The sequence below is a fragment of the Arachis ipaensis genome, chromosome B10 (assembly GCF_059453495.1).
Source record: "Arachis ipaensis isolate K30076 ecotype BB chromosome B10, ASM5945349v1, whole genome shotgun sequence".
Taxonomy (NCBI): domain Eukaryota; kingdom Viridiplantae; phylum Streptophyta; class Magnoliopsida; order Fabales; family Fabaceae; genus Arachis; species Arachis ipaensis.
Genome location: NC_142435.1, coordinates 43,760,351 through 43,769,118, shown reverse-complemented (window position 1 = coordinate 43,769,118; position 8,768 = coordinate 43,760,351).

The following is an 8,768-nucleotide window of genomic DNA, read 5'->3' as shown; positions in this document are numbered from 1 at the left end:
GCTATCAAAACACCATCAAACCTTATTTAACATACTAGACTCCCAAATAAACTCAACTAACCAAACAAAACATGAAATTAAACTAATTTTACCACTATTTACAAAATGGAAAAGTGAAAGATGTTACCACAGTGGGGTGTCTCACACCTAACACTTTTATTTATTGTCCTTAAGTTGGACTTATGGGGAGCTCTCATCAAGGTGGCTTGTGCTTGAATTCATCCTTGAACTTCCACCAATGCTTGAATCTCCATAAGCTCCAACATTCCAAATCATTTGCATCAAGTCTTGATGGAGTTTTTCACAAGCTTGGAGCTCCCAAAGTTGATCCACATCTTGTAATTTGGGATCCCAAACCTTGTTTTCACACCCGTCTTTAAGTTGATCATGGTAATTCTCTCCGGGTGGCAAGTTCTTAGAATTCTCATGAGGACACTCAAACATCCTCCTAGATCCTATCAATTGAGTGGCACACCAATCCTTGCTCCTAAACTTTGAGCTTCCAACCATAATGAACCAAGAGTTATGATGCCAACCACTATTCATCTCTCTTCTACTCTTTACCCCACAAAGCATCCTAAGTTGGCCATCCGTTCCAAGCAAACTAAATTCAAGTGGGATAATAAAGCTAAGAGTGACAAGTTTTACCCACTCAAATGAAGGATTAGATGGCGGCCTAGGTCGAGAAGTTTCCAATGATCTTGATAGAGCATGTTCCACTCCCGTCCATCCTCTTTGAAGGGCTTCCACCACTTGACAAGATTCTTCAAGATCTTCCTCTTGCCAAGCTTCCTCAAGTTCAAATACTTCCTCACCAATTTCTTCTAGCTCTTCCCCATCACTCAAGTCATAAATAGGAGGTTGAGTGAAATTTACCTCAACATCAATTCCAAACTTAGCGAGGAAGGATTCATCAAGCTCAAAAAGATCATATGTTGATGCGGAATCATCATAAATGGGAGGACTTGTTGCTTGCACCATTTCTTCTACTTCTTCAATCACAATATGCCTTGGAGGTTGTGCATTATCCTCCTTAACATCACTTCCAAACTCAATGAAGGAAGTGATAATGACCAAAAGCATGGGTTTGAATTTTCGTACTAAAAATAGGATTGACGTTGCAAGTATAGTCCAAACCCAACCATTGATCATCAATCAAATTATAATCCTAAAGATGTCACAATCAACACAAAATAACTGGGAGTTTTAAATCCCGGGTCGTCTTCCCTAGGAACTAATGCCAATAAGTGCATACAATTTTAGTTGTGAGAATTAAAGGGGGTTTCAATGGTTGAAAGCAAACAAAATAAAGAGATAAAAGAACAAGGCAAAATTGCAATTAAAGAATAAAAGAACTAAAGAACTATGTATGTAATATAAACAAGTAATGCTATAAAGTGATAGAAAAGTGGTTCAAAACATAAATAAAACCTTGACTTGGGATGAGTTATGGAAGCCCTTCCTTGCCATAACCACAACTATGATAACTATCATGAGTTAATCTCGCCTAGTTAACCCCAACCATCGAGGAGTAAGTCAAGCAAGCATAATTGACCTTAATCCATAAGTTCTAACCAACTTACCAAACTAGTTGGTAAAAGGCTAGCTTTAATGGAAACAAGAATCAACTAACTTCCCAAGAATTATCACTAAATGTTGGACATTATGGCTCTAGTAATCCATAGACTCATTTTTCCCAAGCCAAGGGGTGGAAATTTATCCCATAGCTAGGGTTGACATTTCATCAAACACCTAGCATGCATATTCATAAAACATGGCAAAATTGGTAAATTAAGGAAAGCTATGAACCATAAATGACCAAAATCATTAAAGACAACTCAAGCAAACATATAAAAGCCATCAACATCAAATTAAACAACTAGGAATCCAAAATTGCAAGATTATGTAAATTAACGAAGGAAATTGAAATAAATGAAAATGTAGAACAAGTAATGTAATTAAAAGAGAAATTAAAGAGATACTTACAATGCAATTGCTAGAATCCAAAATCAAACTTGAAGTATAAAATGCTACAAAATCCTAATTAAACCTAAGAGAGAAATTCCTAATATACACTACTTCTACTCCTACTATGTGTTTTTTTTCTATTCTAAGATGGCTCCCTTTGCTATGTGTTGTTGCTCCCTTAATATAGCCTCTTGAACCAGCCTCAAGCCTTCAGAAATGGGCCAAAAGGAGCCCCAAATCGCGAGTGCACGTGTATTTTTAATGAAGGCATGCACTGGGACCTGTGCGGACGCACAGACGTGTGCGTCCGCACACTTCGCTGGATTTCTACTTGTGCGTACGCACGCAGGACTGTGCGCACGCACACTCCGCGATGCTCTGAGTTCGCTCTGCTTGGGTTCTTGTGCGTACGCACGGGTAGCTGTGCGCACGCACACATGCTGATTCCTTCTGTGCGTACGCACGCATCCTTGTGCGCACGCACGCATGGCTGAGCTCTCCTCCTTTGTTTTCTTCATGCTTTCTCCCGAATGCATGCTCCTCTTCCATTCCCACCAAGCCATTTCTACCTTATTCATCTGAAATCACTCACAAATAACATCAAGGTATCGAATGGAAGGTAAACGGAATAAAATTAGTCAAAAAAGCACAAAAGAGAATGTTCTCATAATCAAGCACAATTTAGGGAGAAAATACAAAAGTATACTATTTTAGTGAATAAGTGTGAGTTTATGTGATGAAATCAATTCGAATCAAACCAAAATACATCGTTAAATATGGATTCAGCAACTCCTCCACACTTAAACAATAGCATGTCCTCATGCTAATCACATACAAAGGAGAAGGATAAAAGGGGAACAACTTATTGAATGCACTATCTATATGCATGCATTTATGCTATATACTATCTATACCTATGTATACTATAGTATCCTATTGAATTGGTGAAAACAAACAATCAAATTCCCACGCAAGTATATAGACATGTAGGGCTAAGCAATTCAATGCAATAAAAATCTAAAGAATTGATTCATCCACAAAAAAAGAAGAAACATGCAAGAATGCATGATAAGAAAGGTGGAGACATAGAATTAAGTAATTGAACCCTCACTAGGTGTGTATACACTCTCAACGCTCAGTGTTTAGGGTCAATTCACTCAAGCCTCCTCTAATCATGCTTTCAAGGATTTGCTTTTCATCTAACAATCAACAAATATGTGATGTATGAATGCAAGTATCATGAGGTCTTTATAAGGTTGTAATGGGGTTGGGGTAAGGGTAGGATGAGTATATGGCTAAGTAGACTAAAGGATTGAGTCTTTGATTAGCTCAAATATCCAACTCAACCTATATTAATCAACCCATAAAAATGCATTCTAGCCACCCGTTACTTCTTTTTACACGCATTCATGCCTTAGTTTCTATTCAAAACACGTATGCATTTCTTATTCATTTTTTTCTTTCTTGGGATAACTTTTGTCCCATCTTATTACTATATTTTTTTCATTTCATTTTTTTCTTTTCTGTTTCTTTTTCTTTTTCTATGACAAATGCATACGGTTAAAGCAAATTGAAACATGAATGTGCACATATTTTCCAAATTTTCCAATAATTACCCAAAACAAATTTTTTCTCTACCAATGCTTTCCAAAATTTTCCCCACACTTAATTGACACACACACCTCAACCTAAGTAATCAAAGATGCAATTCAAGGTTACTTCATGGTTTTCCGCTTAAGGTTGTAATGTGGTGATATTACAAACAATGGGGTCAAATAAGGCTGAAAGGGGTTAACAAAGGTAGATGCAAGGGTAGGTCTATATGAGTGAGTGAGTTTAATTCAAAAATGGCCTCAATCATGCTAAATGGATTCAAAACATCAAACATTGGAAATAAAGAATCAAGCAAAACTAATATCACAATCATAGAAGAGATATAACACACAATGAACAAAAATTGTGGTTATAATGTGTAACCACTTGTTAAAGCTCAAAGACTCACCAGGTATTTTATTCTATCTCTCTTCTATGCTCCATAAAATATCATTCAAGCAAGTTTAAAAATAATTTTCCAAATCAATTCAATAGAACGCCCTTGAAACAAAATTCTTGGAAATCCTTGTTGTTTTTCACCAAAATTTATTTCCTATATGTATGTATGATGTGATAGACGCAAAATTTTTCAAAATATTCCTAGTTCTTTCCTAATTTTCAACAAGCAAAAATTAACATGAACAATTAGGACAAAATTGAACTAGGCGCTATACTATTCACATCATCCAATCAAAACTTCTATCTATAAAATATATACTATGAAAAAGATGCAAAATGCAATAGATATAAACTATGGAGAAAATGCAATGCAACAATTAAAAACACTCTAAATATCTACAAGAAACATAATTAAAAAAATAAAAATAAAGTGCAAAGTATTCGAAAAAGAAAGTTTACGCCCCAATATGACGAATCCTCCCCCACACTTAAGCGTTGCACGGTCCTCCGTGCACGAACACGATCCGAGGGAAATGCCTCTCAAGAGCTCCACCTTCAGTTGGCGGATGCGGGGGCTCGGGTTGTGTGGAGATTGCCAAGTCCAATGCGTGCTCGGCATCTCCATCTTTAGTGTCCTTCTCCTCTCTCAGCTCCTTGCCTTCATGTCTCATCCTCAAAAGAATGAATAAAGTATAATTATAAATCATAGGACAAATAGCACAAAAAGGTAAAGGAGAGAGGAAATAAACATCTAATTGAGAAATTTTATATAGTTGTGTGGGATACACACAACGACCGGTTAAAGTGGCATCCACGCAATTAAAAAGTAAGAATAAGTTCCTCAATTAAATGGCCTAAGATGCAACTAAAGGATGAGCATCAAATAAACACAAGCAATCTTAGGCAATTGCAACCACAGTGAATTGAATGTAGGACATATTGGATATTGAAATTGTGTAAGTGAAAGCTCAAGATTGATATAAAATAGCACAATAAACAACAACCAATCCGTTAATCAAGAGAAACTACTTATTCATCACGAAACACAAAGAAAAAGTCACATGGTATAGGTACTTGTTACAAAAAAGTGATATAGTTGATAGTAATCAAGTAAAGTCACTCAAACAAATGCCACGCATTAACAAGGTACAAGTACCGGTCATGTGATAAATTTAATATGAAAGATCGTGATGAACATGGAATTCCAACTCAATTCACTTAATTCAAACATGCGTATTCAAACCCGCTAGGTACTAGTAAATGAAAGCGAAGTATAAGTGCATTGATGGAAACTTCAAGCAACAAACAACCCATTCAACATCAAAGAACACTTGCAACTTATTCAATTACTAAGATGAAAAAAAATGAAATGCAAAGAAAACTAAGTAAAACAGGTATAAAAACATGGAAAATCAAGGTAGGGGAGGGATGGAGTGGGCGGAAAGTGCGTTAGGACTTAATGGAAAAGAAATAAAAATTTTGCCCAAAATAGCATTTGTGCGTACGCACACTAGGTGAAAAGGGGGAGGGGTGCGTCCGCACAAGGCATGATGCGCACGCACAAGCCTGTGCGCGCACACAGAACGTTTTTTTTTTTTTTGCAAGAGATGGATCATATGTGCGTGCGCACACAGGTCCGTGCGCACGCACAGGAGCGAAAAGGGGTATGGGGTGCAGGCGCACAGGCTGTGCTAACGCTCCCACCAGAGGAGCTGCCAGCTTGCGTGCGGACGCACAAGTCTGTGCGGCCGCACAATGGGCACAAGAAGGGGGACGCGTGCGTACGCACAGAATAGTGCGCACGCACAAAGCGCAAGAAACAGGGGGATGCGCCCGCACAAGGCGTGTAAGCGCTCCCAACAGGGGGCATAAAGGCTGGTGTGCATACGCACACCAGGGTGCATACGCACAGGACGTGAAACAAGGAGGTTTGTGCGCACGCACAGGTGGGTGTGCACGCACAAGTGCCTTGTTTTTCAAAAATTTTTCTTCAAATTCTAGGGCCCTCCACCTTATCTCAACACATTTTTCAGCCCCAAACATTCAAAACATCACAAAAGCATGATCCATTTGCAATTCACCCTATCTAAACTCAAATTTAAACTAATCCTAAGCTAACTAAGGCAAGCAAACATGCAAGAAACTAGGACTATAAACAAAGAGAAAGAGTAAGAAAGATGTTACTATGGTGGGGTGTCTCCCATCTAGCACTTTGGTTTATAGTCCTTAAGTTGGACTTGTTGAGGAGACTCTTGCTAGGGTGGCTTGTGTTTCCACTCCTCCTTGAACCTTCATCCAAGCTTGGTCTTTAAAGCTTCTCTGGGATCCCATACTCTAGTTTCCCGTTCTCCTTCTTGTAGAGTTTCATGCTCCAAGCCAGATGGATAAGCTCCTAATTGATCCTTGTAACAACCCAACACTCTCCAAAAATCACCCAATTGCGTTTCACACCATGCTTGAACTCCAAGTCTTGAATTGATTTTCTTGAAGAGCTTTGGACTCATTTGGCAACCAACACTTCTTTCTCCACCATGTACCAACCCAAGAAAGACCTTAAGTTGGTAGTCCGTCTCCAAGATAGCATATTGATGGGGGCAAATGAAGCTCATAGGTGAAATTGCCACTCACTCAATATGTTCTTGGTTGTCAACTCCTTCCTCACCAACCTCTTCCTCCTCTTCCCCATCACTCACATCATAACAAGGAGGTTGTGAGAAGTCTACCTCCGTGTCTTTCTCAAGCTCAAGGGGAAGAGGTTCATTAGGATCCTTAAGGGGGTTGATCAAGGAGGACAAAAAATCATCAATGATGGAATCCTCATATTGATCAATCTCCCTCAATTTCCCCTTTCTCTCCTCCGGTTCACATACTTCCCTTTCTCCCTCTTGTTTCACTTCAAGCTCCAACCCTTCTTCTTTCCCTTGTGGTTCCATGCTCTCCTCTTCACTATAAGCTTCAGTTACTCCTTCACATCCTCCAAGAGGAGGGCCTTGATCGGATGAGTGTAAAAGAACCAAGCGGTTCACCGCTTCGGCCATGGTAGCTACGAATTGTCCTTGAGTCTTTCAGAATCCTTCTTGCACTTGGAGAAAGGCTTGAAGGTCTTGATGGTCTTGGGCCAAGGGTGGAAAAGCTTCATATTGTGGTGAAAAAGAAGGTTCATAGTTTGGGAGAAAGCTTGTACATGTGGGAGGTGACTCATGTTGGTAGGTGTTTTGAGGTGGTATGTAAGAAGGTGTATGGTGGTGGTGGTGTGGTGTTTGAAAATGTGGTGATTGAGGGTTATGTTGGGGTATGAATCATAGGTATATGGTAGTGGAGGTGTATAATCAAAGTGAAATCCACCATATCCTTGGGTTGGGTATGTGCATTGGGAAGGGTATGGTTCATTATGGTATAGAGGAGGTTGCTCCTTCCAAAATTGATACTCCAATCCCATGATGCAATCCAAAATTGAGGTTATCAAGCCCTACCAAATAATAACAACCAAACTCCAAACCAAGAGGGTAATAACTCATAGAGAAAATTGAAAATAAAAGCTAAAGACATCAATCAACAAAGCAAACAAAATCCTAATTACCAACAAAAACAAGCAAACAACCAAAAAGCATCTATTCACACTATTTACATATTTACAACAACCAAAATATAGCACTCATGACGCTAGCTCCCCGGCAACGGCGCCAAAATTTGACAATGACCAAAAGCATGGGTTTGGATTTTTGCACTAAAAATAGGATTGACGTTGCAAGTATAGTCCAAACCCAACCATTGATCATCAATCAAATTATAATCCTAAAGATGTCACAATCAAGACAAAATAACTGGGAGTTTTAAATCCCGAGTCGTCTTCCCTAGGAACTAATGCCAATAAGTGCATACAATTTTAGTTGTGAGAATTAAAGGGGGTTTCAATGGTTGAAAGCAAACAAAATAAAGAGATAAAAGAACAAGGAAAAATTGCAATTAAAGAATAAAAGAACTAAAGAACTATGTATGTAATATAAACAAGTAATGCTATAAAGTGATAGAAAAGTGGTTCAAAACATAAATAAAACCTTGACTTGGGATGAGTTATGGAAGCCCTTCCTTGCCATAACCACAACTATGATAACTATCATGAGTTAATCTCGCCTAGTTAACCCCAACCATCGAGGAGTAAGTCAAGCAAGCATAATTGACCTTAATCCATAAGTTCTAACTAACTTACCAAACTAGTTGGTAAAAGGATAGCTTTAATGGAAACAAGAATCAACTAACTTCCCAAGAATTATCACTAAATATTGGACATTATGGCTCAAGTAATCCATAGACTCATTTTTCCCAAGCCAAGGGGTGGAAATTTATCCCATAGCTAGGGTTGACATTTCATCAAACACCTAGCATGCATATTCATAAAACATGGCAAAATTGGTAAATTAAGGAAAGCTATGAACCATAAATGACCAAAATCATTAAAGACAACTCAAGCAAACATATAAAAGCCATCAACATCAAATTAAACAACTAGGAATCCAAAATGCAAGATTATGTAAATTAACGAAGGAAATTGAAATAGATGAAAATGTAGAACAAGTAATGTAATTAAAAGAGAAATTAAAGAGATACTTACAATGCAATTGCTAGAATCTAAAATCAAACTTGAAGTATAAAATGCTACAAAATCCTAATTAAACCTAAGAGAGAAATTCCTAATATACACTACTCCTACTCCTACTATGTGTTTTTTTTTTCTATTCTAAGATGGCTCCCTTTGCTATGTGTTGTTGCTCCTTAATATAGCCTCTTGAACCAGCCTCAAGCCTTCA